General features: G+C 35.6%; 1 protein-coding gene across 1 annotated transcript in view; it reads left to right on the top strand.

The window, feature by feature from the left end:
* LOC145666909 (uncharacterized) overlaps nt 1-27,413 on the top strand; it is a 698,924-nt gene that overhangs the window by 61,559 nt on the left and 609,952 nt on the right. The gene's annotated exons all lie outside the window — the stretch shown is intronic.

The following is a 27,413-nucleotide window of genomic DNA, read 5'->3' as shown; positions in this document are numbered from 1 at the left end:
TATAATATTTATAATTGTAAGTTAATTGTAATAGATACTACAAAGTTTCAAAACCCTAATATTAATTTTGAAACACCCTGCATTACTTCAAATTGTATCATCCTATATTCATGTCTTTTATGTACATATCATCAGGGCCTGTCCTAGTTAATTTGCCGCCCCATACAATGGCATAATTGCCGCCTCCCCCTTTCTCCAGAAAGAACAAATCTTAAAAAGTCATGATTTTAGGTATGCTACTCCAGTATGAACATCAAAGGTAAGGGTAAGTGAAGTTGCACTCAGAAAGGCTTAAATGCTTACTAAAAATGCAATCGCGTTGTGTCTGTTTTTTTTAAATATTAATCTATTATGTTAGTGAAAGATAAAGCAAACACACCTGCAGAGTAAAGATGGTAATCCTTTTTATAGAATTCAATATCGAGCTTCAATCTCAATGTATCAGTTTGCAATTCCAGTGTAACTAGCTCTTTTATCTTTATTTCTCTTCTATATCTGTTAACATTTAAAAAAAAAACTTGTTTCTATCTTCTATGATAAGGAACTTGTTTCTGACAAAAACAAGACTAGTTGTCATATCAAAACTGTGATAACTTACTAAATGGAACAGATATTCACTACTATTCGAGAATTGAATTCTTGCATTTGGCAACAATCAAGCAATTTGTGTTCGGATTTATTCGACCATTTGCTTTAGCATTGTTCATATGGCCTTAAAGTAATGCAACCTAAACATAATTTATGAATGTAGTATTCAAATAGAAGGTCAGCTTAGTAAATGTAACTACCATCATCATGAAGTCTGTTTCCAACAAGAAATATTTAATTTAAATAATATACTTATGACAGATTTTGCCGGACCATCCAAACTTCCCGCTCCACGCAAATGCACGTGTTGCACATATGGCTCTGCATATCATATATATATCTAGTCGACAAATTATTTATATATGACATTTAGAAAAATACTATTAGGCAAATTAGTATTAGTTTTTACCTTTAGACAAGTTATTTGAATTTTATACTGTTCGTGACATTATTTTCGTTCTTATTAAAGGCCTGCTTTCACGAAAAAACAAAATTTCATTTCTACTTTTATTTCTTAGTTGATATTGATGAAAACTGCTGAAACCCGAATTGTTAATAGGTATGGTATTCATGTAAATTGTAAAATATTTGTAGGTATCAGTATCTAGAGTGTAATTTATGTTGCACTTTACGGTGATTATACCTACAAAAAATATTTAATACTTAAATAGACTTAAGATGCATTACAAATGACTATTTGAAAAAAAACGAAATTTAGAAAAAATGAGAGGCAATGTTTTTTTTCTAAAAAAACGTAAATTTCTGAAAAAATACGAACGGTTTTTTTTCTATTTACAACACTATCTGAAAGAACGACTGTTAATAATATATGTTGTAATGCCCAATATTTCTGCAACTTAATAAATACATAAATAAATATAAATATAACAGTGTTTGGCATTTCACTCATCTTAGACTCCTGTACCAGTTTTAATGATTTTTTTAACATTAGTGTACCTGTTAGTATATTTGTAATTTTTTAGGGTTTAACTTCGGATTTCCATTATTCAATATTCAATATTTTATCAATCAATAAATAAACTCCGATAATGACAGTAAAGAGGATCACGTGAAATATGTGTATGAGATATCGGTAGCTACCGTTAAAGATGCCGTTATTTATCCGTTAATATGTTAATGGATTGACTCCGTTAATGACGTTGGCTAAGATAATCGCTGTCGCTATTTATTGCAAAAAAGAAAAGATTTAAAAAAAATCGCTTCGATATATAAAATCTGGGTTCACAGATAACATCCGTTAAAAATCGCCGTTATCCGTTAAGGCATTAACTGATTGACTCAACTAGGTAACAAACACAGCCGAAATAATAGCTATAGCTACAAAAGACAGATTTTAAAAAAATCGTTTAAATTTATGGCATATGGGTTAGAGATTTCGACTGTTGAAATCGCCGTTTCCTGTTAAGCTGTTAGTGGATTGACTCTCTTAAAGAACTCGATCGAGGTAATTGCAAAATAAAAAACGGATGAAAAGTTTGCAATTATTCAAGAGTTACAGTATTGAGTGACAGTCGGATGGACGGACGGATGTTAATCTTACAAGTCTCACTGAGTGATCCTAATTATAATGTAATAAATTGCTGGATCGAGGAAAAGGTTACAAGAAATAAAACTGTTATGTTATTCACTGTAACTTAACGGAAATTTATTTGTAGATTAATAACATGTCTGTCTTGGTCCAAGTTTGAAGACTTCGAATTCTGATCATTTATACTCGAGAAGCGGGCATTAAAAATGATGACTCGTTTGGAAAAATGGTAAAGTGTAGAAGTGAGGTTCCTGTGGTCTGAAAACAATACAGCTGCTGACATTCATAGTCATATTGTAGAGGTGTATGCTGAGGGCGAAATTAAAAAAAAAAAAAAAAAAAAAAAAAAAAACCGGAAGACGAACCAATAATGTTAATTACAACCCTGGACATAGCGGTATAGACCATCAATCACTGTCGTTACACTTGGAATGAATAGAGCACCCCTTCTACATCCCTGACATAGGGCAGTGACTTTCACCTTTTCCGTGTTCTAAAGATAAAAAGGGGAGCGGTGGCTCAGTGGTAGAGCGTTCACCTCCAGTGCTTGGGGTCCCTGGTTCGATCCCAGCTCGCGCCGTGAGGACTTTGTGGTGGACAAACACCGTGCTCGTGGGTTTTCTAGCGGTTCTCCCGTTTCATCCCACTTTCTTCATTCCACCATTTCCTTCATTTCTCATCATCACCGTCTAGCCTAGCCGGCATAAACGTGGGACCTAAAACTTAAAAATTTCATTTCATAAAGAAAAAATGGCTGGCCAACATTGTCTGGCATTTGATTATGTCAAAACCGCTGCCTCACGGTGGCTACGAGAACTTGACGAGGATTTCTATGCGAATGGTATAGAAAACTTTTATCTGACTTCTGATAAGCGGTTGAACAAAAACTGTGATTATATCGAGAACAAGTGTTGAGTGAGGTCATGAGGTGTGTTGATCTTCCAAACATATCTCATACATAAGACATAATAGGCTTTGTAACTTTTTTTAACCATCCCACGTATTTAGAACCACTTTTATCACATTTGTAGTTTTTATACTATAAATTGTATAACAATAAAATAGTTATGCTAGCAATTTCCAACTACACTCAGCTTTTAATATTGCTTTCCATGTGTAACAGAAAATTGAATTTTTTTACAGCTCATTCATTGGACATCAAGCGCTCGTAGTAGCATACAAGTGTTGGTTTGCGGTTCATATCTCTATGAAAAAAAAAAATCAGTTTCATTACTTTTTGATCCTTCTACGTGGAAACTTCATTATTCCATCTTCAATAAAGTTGAGAAAGAAAATTTTAAAATACTAAAGCATTTTATCTCTTTTTTTTTATTTTTAACTAACAATTCCAAAACTTCCGTTAAGGCCAGGGCGCCGATTTCTCAGTAACTTTGGGGGGGGGGGGATTCATATGAATGTTTGTTTGCAGACAAGGGTCTAAGAAGGCATATACGAGGATTTTGAGACAAATCGAATTAAAATTACGCCAAATATTGTATATTCATATACATACATATAAAAAAGTACATATTCATAAAAATACATGGGAGGCCCATATGAGCATTGGGAGGGCTCGGGCCCCCCTGTCCTGTAGAATCAGCACCCTTGCGTTAAATGTATGCGCCCTAGCGAAATGTATGATTTCCGTATCTCATTATATGCGGAATAAAGTTCAATACGAGGATATATGAGATGTTTCGAGTGGGACGAAGTTTATTTGCACTCCGTCTTCTACTCCACTATTATTGTAATTTCAATTCAATTTTATTTTTTAGAAATTGAAAAAAAAAATTAATGGTGGCTTTTCATTTTTGACACTATTAATTGCTTTCTTTTAATATTTTTGTTGTATTTTGTACTATAGCATAGTAATAAATGTATTTTTTTATCGTTTTTGTTAATATAAGGGTAAAAAGGCAACTTATTCCGCTCTTAAAATACTACAAAAGCCCATTTTCATTTAATTAACATGTCTACTTCAGAATTCTATTAGGGCTTTGTTCAACAGTTTACGCTTGTTAAATATGTATTTAAGAACTCAATATTTCTGTTAACAAACAAACTTCTCGCGGGAAGGTCACAAACAAAATTAATGTTGCTAAACTCAATTAAAATTTCTCATTAGCTTTGTTGCAACTATTAAAAGCCAACAACGAGTGTCTATTCAGAGACTAAAATTACGAAGTAGAATTCCTCCTCGTGAAATAGGCCACCAATGTATGGAGAGTTATTAAAGTGTGGAAGTATTTCGTAAAAGGAAATAATGGAACTTTCTTAATGGATATGTGTGTGTGTCTGTCTTACAGGAGATCTTGTGAGATTTGTCTGCTCTATACAAATGATGCTGAGGATTGTAAAAATGAAATGCTTATTTATTTTTTTCTTTTATGTAATGAGAGATTATTCATCGACATACTCTTTATGAACTCTAATCTAATGTACGGCTGAAAGGAATAATTCATAAATCTCCAAAAACGCAAACTTTTTCTTACATCATTTATCTTTTTATATAAAATTATATTGAAACATAGTATTTAATTGATCACTTTTTAAATATTTTATTTTATTTTTTTTTTATTTTATTTATTTTTATTTTTTTTTTACAATCTGTTGCTGTTGTTATTCAAATTTGTCCCTTTATTATTGGCCTATTTCATCTTCAAGAAATGGACATGACCGAAATAAAAACAGATTTCAGGCTTGCCAACTATACGATAATTTATCTTGAAAAGCTTTAACGCTATATACAATAATGCTTGTGTGATAATGAGTGACTATACAATAATTCGAGAACCAGGCACGTAGCCAAGGGGAGGGGGTCCGGACTCCCTCCTTCGAGACCAAAAATGAAAAAATTTAGGGAAGGATGAAACTAAATGAAATGAGAAAAAGAAGGATCGCGTTTTTTTTTTTTAATCAGGAAACTTTTGATTACTCTTTCTTATAAGGAGATTTGTATTACTTGCAATACATGGTTGCGAGGTGAGCGATATATCCTGGAAGAGTCAGGGAATTTGAAATTTCTAGAAAAGTTACGGAATTCTCAGAATTTCTGCTACTAGTCAGGGATATTTCAAGCTTCCGAAAGCATAATGCCGTTGTATAACAGTCGACTTTTTTAATCATAATTTTTCGTCATCGCATTCTTGCAATATCAAACATGTTATTTCAAAAAAACAATTTTCTACTGCTCCTTTAATCTGTCATTTGAAACAGACATTAGTTGACGGAATAATAAAAACAAAAATATATGTGGAAAGAAAGTTCTGTTAACATCTGATTCAACAGAAAAAGGAACGTAGATATTGCAAAATATTTTACAAGACATTATTGAGTATGTACTTTTTCTAATAGTGAATATGTACTTTTTACAATAGTTGAGGTCATAATGAAAGAAAAATTGTTATATTTCAATAAACAGAGTAAGGATGTAAATATTGTCTAATCTTTTTCAATGCGTTTTTTTTTTTATTATTATTCTTTCAGTCGAGATTTATTCATAGTTTATTAAAATACTTACCAACATATCCTCACAAACCAATATATGTTGATAGTAAAGTAGTTTACCATAGATTGATCGAGCTCCTGGGCCTTCAGAATTTCATGTCACGCTCCCCCTCCCCCCGTTACGAAATCCTGGCTAAATGAACCAATATATGTTCCAGTAAAATTGTTTAGAATGATCGAGCCCCTGGTGTGATGACCACAGTATTTCATGTCACGGATCCCCTCCTCCCTTCACGAAATCCTGGCTACGTGCCTGTGAGAATGCACACTTTCTTGCAGTTTTTGAATTTCTAGATAAAATGTAGAGATGCATTAAGTAATTATAAAACACACACACACACTGACGTTTTCAACAGTCATTCCTGCTAAAATAAATCAATAACGATTTGAAAATTGGCAGATGGCAACCCTGCATACATATTTTAAATTCAATTACGTTTACAAGGGGGTGTAAATATTGTTGTTGTTCTCAGAGTAATGTTAATAAAGATTTAAATGTGTTGGATCCCAACCACATAAATTCCAGCCGGGAATCGAACCCGGTTCTCCCACGCCAAAGGCAACGTATGCTAACTGCTTAGCCACGAGGGATCTCTTAACCCCCGATAGTGCAGATAGTGACATCTATTAGCGTCAGGCATGAATGTGATGGCGCAAGTCATTAGCAAAACTATTATTAACAATTATCATGTCAAAACAAAGACTATTGTCCATTATTATTAGAATTGTCCCTATCATGCTTTACCATAATTTAACAACGACAAACTGATAGTATGAGTTCATGGTATCGTAATATCAGTTAAAATCTTTACATTCTTGCATTGTTAGGGCCTAATGATTTCTATTTATAAACTTTAAGCTATTCTGGTTATAATTTTTAAGTATTAGGTACACATATCTTGTACTATGTCTCCGATACCTCATTTTGCAGAAGTAGAAACTTCATATATTCCAAGGTATCGTTTGCTACAATTTTGTGCTTCTATCAGTGTCCTGGTGGTCTGAGAATGTCACCGTATACAGAAAGTTTTGTCAATATCCGAGAGAAAGGATCGATCAGATTTCTGTACCTTCGTCATTACTTTTTCAAAGTGGTAGCTCTCTAGAACGTCTAAAACGAAGCGAATCGCTCCATGTAACGCGACGTCCAGATTGTTAAAAGCGGTAGAAACTGCTTTGAAAAGTTTCTGTCATATAGTTCTTCTGTAATTCAATGTTAGCTTCCAGTGTCTCCTGATAATGAAAACTAAACTACTGTTTTGATTTCATGCTTGTATTAACCTTCCGATAAAATAAATAAGTATTTATGAGATCTCGGAGATTTTACTCTATTGTTTCACATTATCAACAATGTTTCTGTCAAATTCAGAACGTGTTTTTAGTGCATTAGCTAGATTATCTGTTACAGATACAAAATGTCTACAAAATAAAAGACGCATTGTTCCCAGCGTTGATACACTGAGAAAAATCAGTTATCCGGACAGTGATGTATTGTGTCCAAATATATGGAAACCATATGTCAACCACAAAAATATGTACGGAGCATATGCTATTCATATTGTACATACATACTGAATTTTCCGCTTAGATTTTACATCATGCCGCTGTGATGACTGACATCTAACAATCTTCCGTATATTACACATTTATACGTATGTTGTATACGTCCATCTGTATGTGAGATCCTTACCGCCTATACATATATATATATATATATATATATATATATATATATATATATATATATATATATATATATATATATATATATAATCGGAAATTACGTATAGATGGAACACATATGCGGAGAGTATTTTAAAACATATGTTTTCAGTTATATGTTTGCTACAAGTCGTACGTTAAGTCAAAAAATTACATGATTTATGAATATAACGTACCTTTTGAGTATTGCCACATGCGTTCTTTTTTCTCTGTGTAGAAGAGAAGAAAGTATAGTGACCTTGAAAAGAAAGCTGAATTCGAAATTTCAACAAAGTTACTCGTTTCATGACCTCCCCTCTACCGGAAAAGTAATTTTAAAACCTACCCATCCGTTTATTCTGATATATATAATTTGCGCTGAGGTAATATCATGCAAGAAATCCTCCACAAATTTTAAATTTGTTCTGTTCTCATGATTTAACTCATTTGCCCTGAAAAATTGTATAATGGATATGTCAGTTTTGAGGGTAAAATCTTTTCACACAATTTTCTCAAATACTATTTAGGTGGTTTTGCGGTTATGCTATGTGTTATATATACTTAACATAGAACAAAATGTACGCGAGAAGTGTCGTAGTCATAGGAATGCCCAACCTTTCTTAGAAATCTGTACATCGATAATTCTTGCACCAATATTCATGAACATTTTGTTTATGACGAAATGAAAGAACAGAGTTTTGGGGGAATGATTTTAATGCGCCAATTTTATATTTATTCGTGTCCGTTGAAATTTTTCATGTACCTCATCATGACTAGGTACTGAAAAATACGAAACGAATACATACCTTAAACTCATGAAGTAAAATGTAGATGTCTGGAGAATACAAATCCTTAGATCTATCAGGTCTGTTCCTAGCTTAGCTACGATGTTCTTTTCCTGAGATTTGAGTCTCAACTACTTCGACTATCGAAAGCATACTAGTTTTTGTTTCGTGTCTAGTGCTGAGGTCACGCAGTCACTGTATACTGCCTGAATTAGTAAGTACGTGTATCTAAAGAATTCATTTTCTCATCGTATTTGACATAAATGAATTTTCACGATGATTTGTGTAAGATAGATGAATTCCGTACTTGGAACAAATTTAAAAGGAATTATACGAGCAGCTTTTACAGATAGAGAACTTATTAGTCCTGACCCCAGCCTATACCCAAGTAAAAATTTCTAGGTCCGGAGAATTTTATTGCTGGAATGAGATAGTGACCGAATAAAAATAAAAATCGTAGGTAGACATCTGTTATCCTGTTCATTATCTTTTGGTAGCCATTTTTCAATATGGCGGCTGCTATAACACTTTCCACATTATCTCGGGAGCTACTGAGACTTTTTGAGTGATTTAAAAGTATAAACCCATGTTCTCGGGGTTATAAAATGTGATGAAACCGTTTCCAATTACTTTTAAATAATTTCGAGTATATTTGTACTAAGTATGTTTACTTACACTCCACGAAAACTGTATAAAATTAAGTAATAGGATTTGTCTTTATTATTTCAAAACAGAGGCAAGGACGACTAATACATCTGCGACAATTACTCCTCAAGGTGTTCAACTTAGTCGTTTATGCATGAAAGAGTCTTCGAAAGCAGCAGATGTATAATTTGTTAACAAAATATGTCAGAGCGATTGACCAGTACGGCTACCGGAATTAAAAGGTTACAAGAAGTTGTTGAAATTCGAATGTCGACATAAGTAAATGTATAAAAGAAAACGACAGATAGAAAATAGTGTATTACAGTGACAACGTTTGTTACAAGGTTTATAGTCTGAAAAAACACGTAAGTGTAATTCGAAAATCGAAGGAAACCGAAGCAGCTGAAAGGGTTCCAGAGAAAGAGGGAGAATGTCCATTATTTCCACAAGGGACAGCAATGTTTCGGTCAGAAAAATGGGGAACGTTCTGAACCTAGTAGCGTGGCTTCACCAGAGATTTTGCCGTGCATTATATGTGCAAACGTAGCAATCAAAGGAAAGGTGGGGGATACTGAAAATATAGAGGTTATTACTCAATACGTACAAACTCTTTTCTACTGCAATTTGCCATTTCCAAGACGAGATATTTTGTCGATCTCCTGATCTGGATAGTGAGTGACAAAAAACTTTCGCAGCTGATCTGTACGTATATGAAAATTGTATACGAGAATGCGTTAAAAAGTATGCAAGCAGTTGTAGAAACAGAAACGAAGAAGCGTCCATCATCAGAAAATAATTCTGCATTTCAAATAATAAATGTGAAGTTAGAAACACTTATTAATTCTGGTTATACCCTGACCTTATCTCAAATGAGGACACGTTATGAAACTTATCGACAAATATACGAATAAAAATCTATAACAATGAAATCAAAATATTCCTCGTACGCATTTGAGAATACACTTTCTCAAATCCAATAGAAAGAATGAATCACTTCCAGTGTTTTGGACAAGTTTGACACCAGAAGAAATTCGGAAACAATCCGAGCTAACGATACATCAAAATGTGCTGCAAGCTTTCTAAGAAAATATTTACTTTCTGTGAATTTCGGACTACAAGATAAGTTTTGTGAATCTTCGAAACTTTGGAAACCATTCCAGCGCAACGTAATTTGATTTTTGTCTTGTGGAAAGTACCCACCATAGGATTTATATCCTGAAACTCCAGAGGACAAGACAGCATTATGTCCACCACAATGCGAAAAAGTGTTTCATCTCAAAACACAGGAAGAATAGTTTGATCTTGCAGTTGTCCACGAATATGTTCAAAATTCTTCAAGGCAGTTTTTATTATTCCATTGTCTGTTACTCGTGATGACAATACAAGAAGGAAGGCTGTTCGCTTCAGAGAAAGTTGGGTGTTTTTTGTCTCGTATGGATAGCAGTCCATGTTGGAAGTTTACTTATAGCGCTTGTGTCCTCTGGACAACAGTAGAAGTTGGGTGTTTTTGTCTTTGTATGGATAGCACTCCATGTTGGAAGTTTACTTAGAGCGCTTGTGTCTTCTGGACAACCTATGTATGATATCGGGAATTCCACCTCCTTAGCTATTTGACCTACTTATAGTAACTTAGGATCATCATTTTCTCTTACGTTGAAGGAATCTGGAAGATTAGATGGAAGAGGGTACATCAAAACGTGTTGACATGGCAGCTCTGATTTTAGTGCACAATTTCGTCTATTAGGGATCAGCGACGATACCGATGCTTTACCTGAATCATAATCATTGATAGAATCCTGGAACAATATCATCGCAGTCTGATGTCTTCTACTTACTCCATTCGAAGATGAATTATCTTCAAAATTGAAATTATCTAAAGCTGCAACTGTGAAATCTTTTGTTGTGAAATGACATGATACAGGTATGATTGTAATTGCAAAAAATTCGATAGCATACATCACAAGAATATCTCTATTTCATTTGACCTCGTTATAGCTCACAGATACACCAACTTTGTTCATAGATGCTATGAGTTTTTTCTTTTGCATTTTTCGTAGATTGAATGCCCGATCATAGCTCTCAGGGGAAGTTTCTTTTTTCTATGATTCAGCCCGTAGATAAGAATTTGGAAAATTGAATGTTGGTAGGAACACAAAAATCGTTAGCATGTTCCCCATCATATACTTCGTCACACATCCCCAATATTTCCTCGTCCAAATCTGAATTATGTACTTGGCTCTCGAAAATCACATTATCAACACTCGTAAGTCGAGACTTGCTCATATGGAACAATGATGAAAAATGTGGCTACACTATTTGGCATACGTATTGTTTCCTATGATTTCCTAAAGTTCGAAGAGTCACAAAACTTATCTTGTAGTCCGAAATCCACAGAAAGTAAATCTTTTCTTAGAATGTTTGCAGCACAGTTTGATGCATCGTTAGCTCGAACTGTTTCCGAATTTCTTCTGGTGTCAAACTTGCCCAAAAGACCGGAAGTGATTCATTCTTTCTATTGGATTTGAAAAAGTGTACTCTTTCGCCGTATGTGCGTACGAGGAATATTTTGATTTCATTGTTATAAACTTTTATTCGTATATTTGTTGATAGGTTTTATAGCGTGTCTCATTTGAGATAAGGTCAGGGTATAACCAGAATTAATAAGTGTTTCTAACTTCACATTTATTTTTTTGAAATACAGAATTATTTTCTGATGATGGACGCTTCTCCGTTTCTGTTTCTACAACTGCTCGCATACTTTTTGACGCATTCTCGCATACAATTTTCATATACGTACAGATCAGCTGCGAAAGTTTTCTTCCCTCACTATCCAGGTCAGGAGATCGACAAAATATCTCGTCTTGGAGATGGCAAATTGCAGTAGAAAAGAGTTTGTACGTATTGACTCATAACTTCTATATTTTCAATATCTCCCATCTTTCCTCTGATTGCTACGTTTGCACATATAATGCGCGGCAAAAGCTCTGGTGAAACTACGCTACTCAGTTCAGAATGTTCCCCGTTTTTCTGACCGAATCATTGATGTTCCTGTTGGAAATAATGAACATTCTCACTCTTTTTCTAGAACCTTTCAGCTGCTTCGGTTTCCTTCGATTTTCGAATTACTCTTACGTGTTTTTTAGACTATAAACCTTGTAACAAACGTTACCACTGTAATACCCTATTTTCTGTCTGTCGTTTTCTTTTATACATTTACTTATGTCGACATTCGAATTTCAACAACTTCTTGTAACCTTTTAATTCCGGTAGCCGTATTGGTCAATCGCTCTGACATATTTTGTTGACAAATTGTATATACATCTGCTGCTATCGAAGGACTCTTTCATGCATAGACGACTAAGTTGAACACCTTGAGGAGTAATTGTCGCAGATGTATTTGTCGTCCTTGCCTCTGTTTTGAAATAATAAAAACAAATCCTATTACTTCATTTTTTACAGTTTTCGTGGAGTGTAAGTAAACATACTTAGTACAAATATACTCGAAATTATTTAAAAGTAATTGCAAACGGTTTCATCACATTTTATAACTCCGAGAACATGGGTTTATACTTTTAAATCACTCAAAAAGTGTCAGTAGCTCCCGAGATAATGTGGAAAGTGTTATAGCAGTCGCCATATTGAAAAATGGATACCAAAAGATAATGAACAGGATAACAGATGTCTACCTACGATTTTTATTTTTATTCGATCACTATCTCATTCCAGCAATAAAATTCTCCGGAACTAGAAATTTTTACGGAGTATAGGCTGGAGACTGGATTACATAAGCAAATAACAGTTGAAGACCACCGGAGAAAAAGGAGGTAAGTCAAGAAATGATAGAAAATTAGTTGACAGCAGAATTATGTAGCCTGAAAGGGGAAGTTGGCATGTACTAAAAATTAAATCCCACACTAAGAAGGAAGTTAGTAACTTAAAAAAAAAATAATGCTAAAGATTTTGCCCACTAGGGAAGAAGCAGGTGAGTCAGTGGAAAACAGGGCAATTGTGTCAAGTTATAGAAAATTACTTTGCCTCCCCTTTCCCCTGTAGTCTTCAATTTAGTTTTGAAATATTCAGTTTCCTCTCGTCGAAAGTCTATAAAACAGTTGAAGAATAATGAATTAAAAATACAATCACGGACAAAAGTATAATCAATTCACCAGAGTCCGTGACAGTTTGTTGATATTTTATGAATACTTGAAGAATAATGCATAATTCATTTGTGATGAGAAAAAGTCCACAATGAATTTATTTCAGTTGTGTTTTCTTTAACTAAGCTTTTACGAAAAGACCTCACGATTTTGCTCGTATTTCATACTAGTTTTCACTGGTTACAGTGCTATCTGTCATGAGTGGTAAAAAATGTTTCGAATAAAATTAATTATTTTCTCCTGCAGAATCAAAGTCTGAAATTTAAAAAAGAATGGAGTTTGCAGTTTAAATTTCGAAAGTTTCCTACCCCACGGAGGAATAATTTTATCAGGTAAATTTCCTCCTCCAAAATGTTTTATTTCGGGCATTTTTCGAAATATTTTGCAGTCTCAAGTGTTTCTTTCTTAAAAGAACTCATCCTGTACAGTATAGTCAGACTTTTTTATTTTATCAACTGATTTTAAATTTTCTCGTATTTTGGTTCATTCAAAACTATGAATATCTAAGATAGAAGCTATTGTAAATATGTAGTTCGGAAGTGGTGCTACGATCAGAAGTCAAAGTAGGGAGATGGAATACAATGTCTGACTTTACTTTGCAAAAGAAAGAGCAACTGTCATTTGAGCACGGTGATGTAGCTAGCTTCCGTTATAGCTACTTAAACAACGCGCTTCGTGATCACGGACAAGGGCACACCCATGAGGGTGGTCCATCGAGTCCCCCGAACTTCGTTACTCGACAGAACTAGGTAGGCGTGCGTAATTTCGCCACGTTAAGCTTTGAACGACTGTTTCAAACTCCTTATTGGTATGGCGATACGTTCGTACTGGAAATTGATAATATACGGGTTAAGTTATCTGTGTAACAAAAATAACATCCGTACGCTAATAATATGTTACTGCCAAATACGAAAGAAAAAAGTGTGCAACTGGCGAAATTGTATACACCCTGTCCACAATTTTGCCACCCCTACTGTAAACAAAGGTGACAAGTCAAATCGCTTGACAAAACAAATACTGGCGTACATATTTTCACCAAATGAATATTATGATAAACATAATACATAGTCATTTCTAATATTTATCTATTTAACTTCTGAACCCTGGCTTCATTTAAATGCTGAGCTTGCCTTTTCGCTACTTCAGAGTGCCGTAACAAAAATCCACGAAGTCATGTTTAACTTGCTGCACCTTGTATACTGTTCAAAGGATGTGGCACTTTGTTTCGTGTACAAAACTTGTAGACAGATTTTTTCAACAGTCGAGGTGTGAGAGGAAGTCCTACATCTGCTAGTCGCACAACCCTCTGAACTAAGACCTCTTCCTCTACTACATTTAACACAGGTTTTCCACTAGGAAGTGTATGTTGTGTCTTTCGTGCTTGTACATAGGCTCCTAATGTTCGACGTGGCATGTTGAATTGTTTACTTGCAGCCTTGACTGCTGTTGCTGGGTAACGCTGATCACAACGTTCTTTAAATCAATCGATGGCCACTTGCAGATTTCGTTTTATTCCGTCTGTCTGCCATTATCTGCAACTAAATCGAAAGAAAATAGATTTGAAAATCGAAGGAAAGAAGATATCACTGCCATTGCTCCATTACGTCATGCATATTAGCATAGGTTGCAATTTCGCCACCCTTTGTTGTGCATGGCAACTTGCAAGCACTTCCAAAGACTACACAAATGGGGTGACAATATGACTCCCAATGTACAACACACAGCGTTACACATATCATTGTAGACATAAAGCATTCGTCTTCGCAATACTATACTTACCACAAAGCTTCGAACCTTCCATCTGGAACAATGGACCACACTTCGTTGCCCTCTATCTTATAACAGCACTACGTCTATCACATACACTGATTGCCTGTCTTTCGCGCCTAGCTCCTACCAATCGAAATGGGACAAAACACGTTTACCATGAGCTGTCTATCTGTCTAGCCCCATCTACCGACTTATGCCAACGCGTTCGGAAATGCAGGTATCTGGCAGGATTGCAAACATGGAGAACTTACATTTTTAAAAAGAGAAATATGGTTACTGTATGGAACGGGAATGGGGAAACATCATAACGAGGAACTACGTAATTACAGTTTACCAAACATTGTTAGAGTCATCAAATCTGGAGGCTCAGGTGGGTAGGTCATGTAGCCAGAATGGAAGAAAGTAGGAACGCTTTCAAAATCTTAACTAGAAGCCCAATCGGAAAATGGTCATTAGGAAGACATAGGCACAGGTAGAAAGATTATATTAAGATTGATCTCACAGAATAAGAAATAGAAAGTAGAAACTGGATCCAGTTGAATAAGGTTAGAAGTCAGTGGAGAGCTTTTGTGAATGATGTATTAAACCCCCAGGTTCCATAGGCGATAGAGTTATTTAGTTAGTTATGGTTACCCTAGGAGAAATAATTTATGTACTTTAAATATTTGGTCTTACACTACATCTTTACTATTTTTATCCTATAAATAATAATTTAGATTTTTCTTACTTTTGCTGAGAATACAAGTGCGAGTACTTTAAATTATTTATCTTTTATTGGGTGTTCAGTAATGCAAGCATAATACTACACAGATATACTAACTACTCCCAAACAGTGTTTCTTTCAGACTTTTTTGGGGGGGCACTGCCCCCCGGAGCTCTGAGAGTATCCCCCAGAGAAGACCAAAATAATACGTTTATAATATAATAATAAATAGAATTGTATCAGCAGTGCCCCCCCGAATACGAAATGTACTCCCCAGAATATTATTTCTGAAAGAAACACTGCTCCCAAACTTTGGTATCCCAAACACAAATTTCTGGGTCGATTCCCGGCGGGAGCTCATGTGGTTAAGATTCCACATTAATCAGTAGATCTCTTATCATATAGTCTCGCTGTTGCAAGGGACTTTAAACTCAAAATCAACTCAACAAATTTCTGGATGCGTAACTGTGTGCGAACAACATCTGTAGTTGATTCGTTTATACCTTCCTTTGAAAACAATTTTCCAGCATGTTGAAATTTCAAACAATCTTCGTTAAATGTTCCCTAAATAATTCTGACAAAGTGTAACTACCACAGTTAAAAATATGTTTTGATTGAGTTAATTATTTACTATTGACCTAGGTTCACGTAACAGATTTCAACTCTAAAAAAATACCACAGACTGACACAAATTATATTTATAAGATAACATATATGTTTTTCACTCGGATAAATCTTAGTTTGTCTGTAATCGCATTTTTTATAACCTTAGCGAAAATGCATGAAATGCAATCTAATTTGGGAATTTAAGAAGAGCGCCATCTGATATTCAGAAAATGGTGTACGAATATTCGTATGAAAATGTAGTTAGTACGTACGTTTCCTGATCTTTTCTTGTATTTCAGAAACATGTGAAGCAATTTACGAAGTTATAATTGCTGGAGGCTCAAGTTTTTACCCTACACACAAACTCTTAAATATTTCACTAATACAATACTTTATAGTGTATTAAATCAAAAGTTCTCAAACTTTTTGAGCCTGGTGCCTCCTTGGGGAAATACGATTGTGCTGAACGCCCGTCATCATCTTCTAATCAAATCATTCTATGCACAAGGCTGAATATAAGGTATGGACGAAGTAATCTAAGAAATAGGAAAAGGTAACACTATATACTATATATTCTTCAATGCTTATTTTCAGAATTGAGTCCATGAAAGAAAATTTTATTTCTATAAATTGTCCCCGAAATGTTCAACAAACTTAAAAAGTTCGTTACTGAATTCTCTATGTTTGTGTGTCTGTCTGTCCGTCTGTCTGTTATTTGCGATTTTTTCAATTTTGAACCATGCATTCGATAGAGTATCAAAAACTATCAGAGAGAGTGATTAAATTTTTCGCGTCACTCTTACCGTTCCCGAGATATTGGCCAAAAAATGGATCATTTCCAGAGATTTAAGGAGCCATATCTAGGGAACCGTAAGTCATAGAGAGATCATATTGGTGTTGATCAATATCTGAAAGGATGGAAAATATTTTGGTACCAAATAGTAACCGGTAGCCACTGTCCAACTGCCCACTGGTTGGCCAATGGCCACCAATTAATATCGGTACCAAAATGTTTACCATCCTCTTAGATATTGATTAACACCAATATCATCTCTCTATGACTTACCGTTCCCGTGATATTGACCAAAAATGGCCAATTTCTAGATATTTAACAAGCCATAGCTCGGGAACCATAAGTTAGAGAGATGTTGATCAATACCTAAGAGGAGGATGAACAATTTGGTACCAAATAGTAACCGGTGGCCACTGATTAACTGTCTACTGGCTAACTGGGCACCGTTCCGCAGATATTGGCCAAAAGAGTTCGAATTTCTAGATGTTTTAAGCAGCCATATCTTGAGAACTGTAAGTCATAGAGAGATGATAGATATGATATTTTGCTCATTTTTGCGAGAAATAGAAGGTGCGGATAAAAAGATTTACTTTTACATGTAGGAACAGTCACAGTTATCCTTCCAGCTCTATCTCTCCATTCTTTTTAAGTTTGTTCTGGTAATACTCTTGGATCATTCTCAACTGGTATATATATAGATTGTATAGAAGCAATACGACTATAGTAGACTTTTAATTTTTTGTTGAATGCAACATTAGACTTGATTACCTTTAATTTGTTGGGTAACTTTTTTTTTTAACATGTGCTTACTTCCTTCACTTTCCAAAAGAAAAGGATCAACGAACGTTTCTTTGACTGATTTTTTTTTAAATCTATAATAACCGAATTTTTAACAAAACAATAATAATTTTTATTATTATTTGTAAAAAAAAAGTCTAAACTTTAGATAATTTGTAAAATACATGTGCATAATCTTTTTTGTCCAACAATAAAAAAAAAAAAGACCTAACAAGTCATGAAAGGGTCAAACGCATCCCAACCGTCCCTTTTCGTTCCAATGCCGAGTGGGGAACATTATTGCCTACGTCTAAAACAGCTGTATTAAATCACTTTCTTTCAATTGCCTAATTAGGATTTCGCAAGAGGGAGGGACATGCCTTCTTATTTATGAGAGAAAGAATCTTACCTGTGTTTCTGGAGATGTTTTGACTCTCTGGATCCCTTTCGTTACGTCTGTGCTGAAACTGACATAATTGTTCATTGACTTACTTCATATTTTTAAAAAGTAACGAATGTATGGAGAGTTTAATTAAATTTTTTAACGTTTAGAACAGAAACTACATATTAGGCCTAATATCACGAAAATCATCGTACTGGTCCGAAAACATGGGCTTTAGCGTAATTTGCGGCTGTAGATGGTTTGGGAAAAAATACTTAAGATTTGGGACTATTTGGAATTGTATACCATCCGATTAAGTACGAATTCATCTCAGTTTGATGATCCATATACTGTTGCACTTCGAGCATAAGAACAAAAGTTTAGATTTTGTTTTCTTTCAAATGTTACTATGCGTTACTAGGCGTTACTATGTTACTATTAATTATTCACTAAGGATTTTTGTGTTTTATTTATGTTATTTTATTCTAATTTCATGACGACTAATTAGACATAACAGACATTTTCCTTATTGTGTTACTATGAGTAGAAAAAGTAAATTATATTTGAAATTCAAAATTAATGTGCATGTCATCTAATAATGGAAAATTATTTAGAAAATTATATTTAATTTATAGGAAAGTTCTGATATAAAAATATGGAGAAATATTAAGTAATACAAGGAAATCTTTATTGATATTGTCTAGTTTCGGCAAATCAGAAGCTAGTATTTGTTCACGTTTAAAGCTGCAGTTTTGTAGTACTTCACAGGCCCGTATCCAGGGGGGTCTAGTTAGGCCGGGACCCCCTAAATTTTTGCTGGCCCCCTTAAATTTTCGCGATAGGTTTGCAAATGATCTATAATAATGGTTGGATCGGCCCCCTAACTTCTGCCGCCCCCCCATACATTTTTGGGTTGGCTACGGGCTGGTACTTCATATCCACGATAACATTTTTCTGAGCAAATTGGATGAATTTATGTTCATTGCTGATTTTCTAAGTTTGCAGAATATGTATATACAGCTATAGCTCTGCTTGAAATTCAAATTTATACTAGATAAGTTGTCTTTTATGACACATGATCGTACTTTAAATAGGCAAATGCCACATAGATATGAATAGCTTCCTCTCGATCAAATACCTGAAACTTTCCATTAATCCTTCCTTATTACAAATAAAAAACATCCGCTGAAAAAAAAATATTTCTACATGTCCCCACATTTGAAGTTTTACAAGCTCAATAAATTTGGATAAAGTTGTTTCTTGGATTTAATAGGTCTCTATAAATAGTTCCATTTGCTTTAGATCTTGAAATATTAACACTCATCCATATACAGTACACTAATATTCTTTCTTTTCTTTTTCTTTTTCTCTTTTAGTTTAACGTCCCGCGATTATGCCCTTTGCGCTAAGAGAGACAATGATTAAGGCAAGTGAATGATGATGGAAGATATGATGGAATGCGAATATGAGAGGGAACGAAAATACTCCGAGAAAACTCAGAGACACGATGTTGTCCACCATAAATTTACTTATCCGGGAATCGAACCAGGAATCCCACGCACGAGAGGTAAGCGCTCTACCAAAGAGCCACCGTGCCTCCTATACACTAATATTCAGAACAAAGGGTGATGAATAATTTTCACCGAAGTCATTTTTAATTAATTATTTTAATTATCTTTTTTTTATTTCCCAGTTTTTTAGTATTTATAGTATGAACTATGAAGTAGCTAATTAAAAAAGAAAATTTAGGTCTACTTAAGAAATCAATCATAGTTCATGTACTATGTACGACTTTGGATGCTAAATTCGCTTTTTCCCCTAATTTTATCGATTTCCTTTCCTCTTTCTTGCAATATATATGGAGTCCTCGTAAAATTTCAGATTAAACAAAATGGTGGCTGATGTCCGCCATATTGACTATTTTGTGATGTCATTTATCTCATGTTACCTGTATGTCATACTAGAGAGCGGATTTTAAGGTGCAGCACCTTTTCTAAAAAGGTAGTTGTTATAATAACCAAAGTTCAAAATATGTATTTCTGGGCATAAAACGAACTGAAATGAACACACTTTATTTCACCTTTTTAGTGAATGTTCCACCTCTTTTTGTTAGATTCATAAAATTTCCCTTTTTCTTTTTTCTTTTAGTCTGCAGCACCTTTATTGTTCCTTTTCTCTCGCTTTAAAAAAATGGAGAGTAATATGTTTTATTTTCAATCTAGTTTACACATAACATTCCATAAATTTAGACGCAATCTTGACGGATTTGCTAGGGATAAATTTTAATTGAATTTGCGAAACAAACCGGGCATAGACACCTTTGCAACGTCAACTAAACTTCCACGTGCTTACAACGTGTGTACCACTGGTTTCCTTTGATGTCGAGCGAAGTTTCTCCACATAGAAAGATCTTCTGAGCTCCAAGCGACAGAAACTAACAATCGAAAACAGAAATGTTGTGCATAATCAAATATAACCGTTTCTTAAGTCACAATATTGCTAATTTTAGTGTTCTTTTTTAAATACCGAGTTGGTTTTAACCAAAATTTTATTACAAGAATGTTGAATGTTGTACAAGTTTGGGATTAAATAAAATCATTTTGCAATTTATGTCCAATATTTAAAGCCAAGATTTTAACAATATTTGCTGGCGTAATAAATAAAGAATGTTCATGTAACTGTATACTATAGAACTTAATAAAGATATCCTATTAGTACCTTTTTGAATGATTTTTCAGTCCTTTTATTCCCTTTTTCCTACCACATTTTTGCACCTTAAAATCCGATCCCTAGTCATCACAATTCCAACGATTACTCATTTATTGAAATCGGTTCAGGCGTTTGAGCTCTACAGTGGAACTAATGACATGAATACAAACATACCCACTTATGAACCAGCCAAACACAATACCGTCCTTTTTGCTTCGCCATAGCCGGGTAACCAATATATATACGAACTGAAATGTCCTTTCTCCGCATTGGAAGAATAAGGTTTATATAAAATTATTGAAAGTCAAGGAATGAGCGAAATACATAACAATGAGGAAAGGCCTTGAGCTTTCGCCTTGTAAATTCCCGAGCCAGCTGACATGTTCCTTCTTAAATATGGGATAAAATGTTAATAACGAAGATAAACGCCGAAGGCATTGCCCTTCGCTTAAATTCTGAAACCATTTAACATGCAGAGGGAGTATAACGTTTTCAAAGGTTGAAAATAAAGAAATGAGTGAAACAAATAACATGAAGAACGTCTTTGGCGTTGCCCCTGTCGAATCTTAGAGAACAGAAATGCCCATTATGGCCTAATGTTTTACTTAAATATCATTGGAGCTGTTACGGGGATCGCTATTCAACTTAGCGACCCTAAAAACAATGGATTCAACACTAATCTATAGTTATTTTGAATATTTTATTTTTCATTCATTTTAACTACCATCTGTCTTGCAAATGGAAGGCCAACTTGGACTTAACCCATTACCCGCCAAAACCCTTGTATCGTTGTTAATGTCATAAAATGTGTTTATTCATAACTGTATGAGATATAAAGACGCAAAAGTAGTGCTAAAATAGAAATAGCCGATATAGTTCAGAAAATACAACCCGTCCCATTTTTGGGACAATGGCAGAATACGTAAGCATTTTATATTTGCATTTCACAAACGTCCTTGAAATTGGGAAATTTATGCTTTTTTTCCAAATGAATACACATTTGCACACTTATTTGTTTTACATACATGTAATTCTAAATTACTTTATTGTTATCCTAAAGGAGTTTGTACACTTATATTGCACTTATCTTTATGGATTTGTTAGTTCATCTCCGTTATGATTCCGTTTCACAATGAGAATTTCGTTTTCTTTATCAAATCTATGGTCCATGAAACCACGTTTTGTTTCTTTCTCCATCTGATTGCTGTTCATGAAAGGGCAGGGGTCGATCTCATCACTATCTTACTTTTCTAATAAATTCATAATTTCACCCACTGTGAGGGCAGGCTTATACAATGTCATAGTGCTCTACGAAATGCAACCTTCGTTACTTACCACCAGCATCTAATTATATCTTTAGAATTACCAATATTGCATAAGACGGACTGAACTATAACTCACATAGGAAATAATACTGAAGTAATTTATTTTTTTTTATTTTTTTTTATTTTTTTTTTTTTGCCGTCTACCCGGTTAAAGGGTTTTGCCCTTTCTTCGGGGAAGTGATTCATATACATTTTGGACTCAATAATATTATAGTTGGTCTATGGGATTTTTCTTTATTCATTAATAAGGAAATAATTTATACATACATTCAATACTGATAATGGTTAATCAAGCGAACGATAACTAAACAATAACAATATAACAAAAGGTAATAGGTGCACAAAATGAATATATAAGGTGATAGGTGCACAAGGAGTAAATAAGTGAAAAGTAGAACAATATTATATATATGCATATAGGCTAACAAAGGGAAAAAGTGGTAACAAAGTAGAAAACATTATATATATAACTGAAAGGACGATATGATGAAATGATAATGAATGAATTGCACAGACGCCACATCACAAGGTTTTGTTAATGGACAGATGCAGTTATCTTCTGTTCCTGGGGCCACTCAGGAACTGATGAAGACAGGGGAGGCCCATATTAGTTGGTAATCACTGTGCGTATGATGGATAAACATGAGGTGATAGATGACGTGGATGATATATGGCAAAGATCTCGGGGTCTCTAGTGGCAGGGTCCAATTGGAGGTGATATAGTGTCATATAGTGTTGCAGCGGAGAGTCGATGTATCGTGGTGGTGCATCGTTATCTCTATCGTAGCGTATAATGTCCTGTAGCATTACATGATGTAACTCAAACCGAGTAGTAATGTATCGGGTTCGAAGCTGCTCCAAGTGTTGGAGTAAGGACGGAAAATCGATAAGATCGTACAGGAGCCTAGTTGGACTTGGTAACCTGATTCTATACGCTAACCGTAAGGCATGTCTCTCCATGATACACAATTTTTGATAATATTTGTCAGATGCAGAGACCCAAGCCGTGTGGCCATATGTTAAGGTACTTCGCATGAAGGCTTTGTAGGTATGTAGTACTATAGAGGGTTGTAAGCCCCAGGTTGTACCAACTAGCCTTTTAAGTAAATTGAGTCGATTTTGAGACTGGGTGACAACCTTCTTAAGATGTGGGATCCAAGATAATTTACTGTCAAAGACGATACCAAGGTAAGTCAGAGTCGAATGAACCGGAACTGGTGTATGCTCAACATGAAGGCGTAGTAAAGTCGGGTTACGGTACACTCTGGAGCGTCGTCCTGGTGGTAAAAATACAATTGATTGTGTCTTCGCAGAGTTAATACTCAGTCTCCATATGTTACACCAGTCGACAAAGCTATCAATGGCAGGTTGCATAAGGCGATTAATTTGCTGAATAGTATGGGCTGTTGAAAGAAAAGCTGTATCGTCAGCAAACTGATAAATTTGGATATTGGCTGGTAATCTGAGATCGGCAACGTATAAGAGATAGAGGAGAGGCGACAAAGACGAACCTTGAGGTACTCCAGAGTGTAAGAATATTGGATGAGAGAGAGTGCTGTTTATGGATATGTATGCCAGACGTCCTGTTAAGAAGGAATTGACTAAGCGTATGTAGGAAATAGGTAATAGATAGTGATGCAGTTTATAAATAAGCCCAGGATGCCAAACTTTATCAAACGCTTTCTCGAGATCAAATGTGACTAAACAAGAAGGAAAACCCCGGTTATATTGGTTATAAACGGCCGTGGTAAGGCGTAATAACTGATCTATAGTACTAAAATGAGGCCGGAAACCAGCTTGATGAATAGGCAGAAGATTGTGACGTCGAATGTGGTCATGAAGTCGGCGAACAAGAATCCGTTCCAGGATTTTACAGAGGCAGCTAGTTAAATGAATTGGTCTATACGACTGAACATCCGATGGAGGTTTCTTTGGCTTAGGAAATAGAAGAACCTTCGAGTATCTCCAATCAAGTGGAAAGAAACCAGTACGAAGTATGAAAGTGTAAAGTTGGCTGAGGAATAGAAGAAAAGAAGGAGGTGCATGTTTGATCAGTACATAGGTGATGCAATCAAAGCCAGGTGCAGTATTCCGTTTCTTTTCTAGACTTGTAGTGATATCGTCTGGTGTTATAGACTGCGTAAGTGGATTATTTGGTTCAAGAATATGATTATCTGACGGTTGTAAGTGAGCTGAGGTCGGATCAGTTTGGCGGTTGATGATTGTTTGAAGTCGTTGTGGCATGTGCCACCCAGGCAACGGAGTAAAGATATCTTGAAAAAAGAGGGCGAACGAATTTGCCTTCTCTGAGTCAGTAGTGAGAGCTTGATTGTTTTGAACAAGCGGATATGGCGTGGATGAAGTTGTGCCAGTAAGTTGACGAAACTTTCGCCAATATTTGCTTGGATGAGTTTCGGCACCCAGAGTATTACATGTACGGATCCATTGTCGTTTCTTGTACGCAACGATGTAGTTATGTGTTATGCGTAGGTACTGACGATGGAGTCGAAGTGCTTCCAAGTTGCCGCTCGTTCGGTACTCTCGGTAAGCTCTACGTGATGCAGTTATTAATGAAAGGTATCGTGGCGGTAATGTGGGTTTATGAAGATGTGCGGTAGTAGTAGGAATAGAGCGATCAGCTGCATTTTGAACTGCTTCAGTTAGTGTAGTGACTACTAAATCGAGGTTATGTTGGGAATTAGGTACAGTGAGCGGAATGATAGCATCGTTAAGTGCAGAGCGGTATTGATCCCAATCAGCCTGATTATAACAGTAGATTTTCTTAGTTGGCAATGGATATGAAGATTGTGCTGTGCAGCGTAGTTCTAACTTAATAGGAACATGATCACTTCCTATGGAGTCTAATATCGTGATGGTGATAAACGGAGTCAGAGAAGATGAGGTAATGACAACATCAGGAGTACTGTTACTAGCTGGTCGTGTTGGCTTAGGTAGAATATGAAATTCACCAGTAGTAGTATTTTGAAGAAAATCAAGGAAGTGCTGTTTGTCTCTTTGGGTACGACTATGAAAATTTAGGTCTGCCATAATAATGTAATGCTTAGAGTGAGAGTCAATGAAGCGAAAGAAGTCATAATTGAGTTGTTTGCCGGGGCGAAAATAGATTGTAGCAAAGGTGACAGTACGGCCTCGAAAGTATATTGTAGTTATGTTATATTCAGGAAGAGTAATATTATGAGGTGCTGTTACGGATCGATATGGCAGACGATTGCAAATACCGATAGCTGTGCCGCCATAAAGACGTGGTCCTGCAGGGGCATCGTGACGGAGTATGGTATATTTCGGTATGTAGCAATTCAGGTAAGGAGCCAGATATGTTTCGTTCAATGCAAAAGCTGATATTCGTTCTTCTTGTAGTAACTGCGTAAAAAGCACTTGATGGGTCAGTAATGAGCGGATATTCATAAAGAGTAAGTTGTAAGCCATAATAAATACACAGAAAGGTTTAGAGCTGAATTTCGCCATATTAGACATAAACTTCAAGGGGTTGGATCTGAAAGTGTACTGTGGGGCCAGAATAGGTGGCGTGAAGCTGAATATTAAACAGGATTTTAGCTGCGTGAATTATTTGAGTAAGTATGTGAGTGCGTAGAAAAGGATGGATATTTTGTAGAGTAATGGTCAGAAAGCGTAGTAAGTCTTCAACAGTAACTGGATGAAGTAATGAGTTGGCAGGTGGAGTCGGAGGATCAATAGAGCGAATAGGAGCAACCAGTTCCGGCTTTGAAGGTTCAGGTTGTGGTTTGGCTTTGCATTTATAGCTGTATGTCGGATGTTTTTCAGGACATGCACTACATTGCGGTGGTGCCTTTTGGTTAGGGCATTCCCTGGTAGGATGTTGCATGGAACAATACCCACATTTAATGGTATTAGTGCATTCCGACGTGGGATGTGAGTTATATTGTTGGCATCGCTCACAGCGCAAGGGAAGAGGTGCCGGTGTACGAGATGGCTCGACCTTATAGCGTCTGCGATAGATATACGCTCCTTTAGACAGGAGTTGATCTATAAGTTGTGGTTGGTCGGTAAGCACACGTACCAGATAGGTTGGTCCTAAATTATTCTTTATGCGGATGCATCGTTTGACAGGAAACCCTTCTTGATGCAGTTCTTCGTAGATTTCTTCGTCTCTGAGGTCTGGCTCTACTCCGCGTATTACCACCGATAGCATTGGTGAACGTTTAGGAGGCGGAGGTGTCTTACGTGTAGTAGGAGTTAAAGCGGAGAGGTTTGCTTTTGGCCCAAAGATCTCGAAAGTGGCCTTATTCCGTACATGAGTCGCAAAATTAGACCTAGTTGATTTTATTATAATGCCTTTACGTGTCTTGATTATTTCACGGATCTCCGGTCTTGGCACGTATTTAACTAATTGTTGAAAGATGGCACGTACCGAATCGTATTTGGTGTCAAAATCGGTTAGTAAGAAGTTATAAGTGACGTCTTGAGTAGTGGTTGCTGAGGTATTTGATTCATTAGTTGTCGAAGCCCAATCCATGTTATTTGTTTGCTGGTTGTCGATATTACTAGTGCGTGGTCGTTTCGGAGGTTCAGAGATAGAGTCACGCCCGTGTGGTGATCGGGAACGAGTTCGCTGATCTCGAAGTGAGCTGTCCCCAGCATCAGTGTTGTCTCCCGTTTGTGCATTATTGTTTCCCTTGGTGCCAGTAACAATACGTGGATGAGTTTTCTGACGTCCGTTTGGTCCTATATTAGTAGGAATTTGTTGGTCGAGATGTAGTTGTCCGGAAGCATTGCTAAGGTCCGTCATGATGATAATGGAGCCTAGGGCCGAAGCCCAAATGAAGATGGAAAAGAAATGAAAGATGATTAAATGATGTGCAAAAAACAAGCTTGCCCTCCGAAAGTGAGAACTTCCGTCGATCCTCTAAGTGCGTAAGTGTGCTATGCTCACAAGTACGTTTTGCAATACTTGGTCCTCGCTCGCACAGTAACTAACACAAGAGAGGCTAGGCTACTTGATGAAAGTGTGTGATATACTGACGTATCCAGCCAATGACCCAATTTTGGGACGCTTTAAATAAATATATGAGAAATTTAACTAAATGCACTTATGTTGCATAGCAGATGATCATATTACTTTGAGATACATGTTGTCATAGAACAAACGTTATTTTATTGAATATGCGGTACAAATATTACGCTAAAACGGAAAAAAGTTTGCACAGCTGAAAAATGCAAATTTGACATAACGTAGCGCCATATCTTGGCCATCGTATTATTACAAGTTTGCAAGTAACTTCTGTATCATGCAGAATAGACTGTAAACAAATGAAAGGAAATGAAATATTGGAAGAATATCTTTCCAAACACTTTCAAAAAATAGTAAAAAAAACCGTCCCAAAAAAGGGACAATGGCTGATAATGGGTTCGCTATCTG

This window comes from Thermobia domestica, chromosome 12 (genome assembly GCF_964235325.1).
Source record: "Thermobia domestica chromosome 12, izTheDome1.hap1.1, whole genome shotgun sequence".
Lineage (NCBI taxonomy): Eukaryota > Metazoa > Arthropoda > Insecta > Zygentoma > Lepismatidae > Thermobia > Thermobia domestica.
This window is presented reverse-complemented; position numbering and strand designations above follow the sequence as displayed.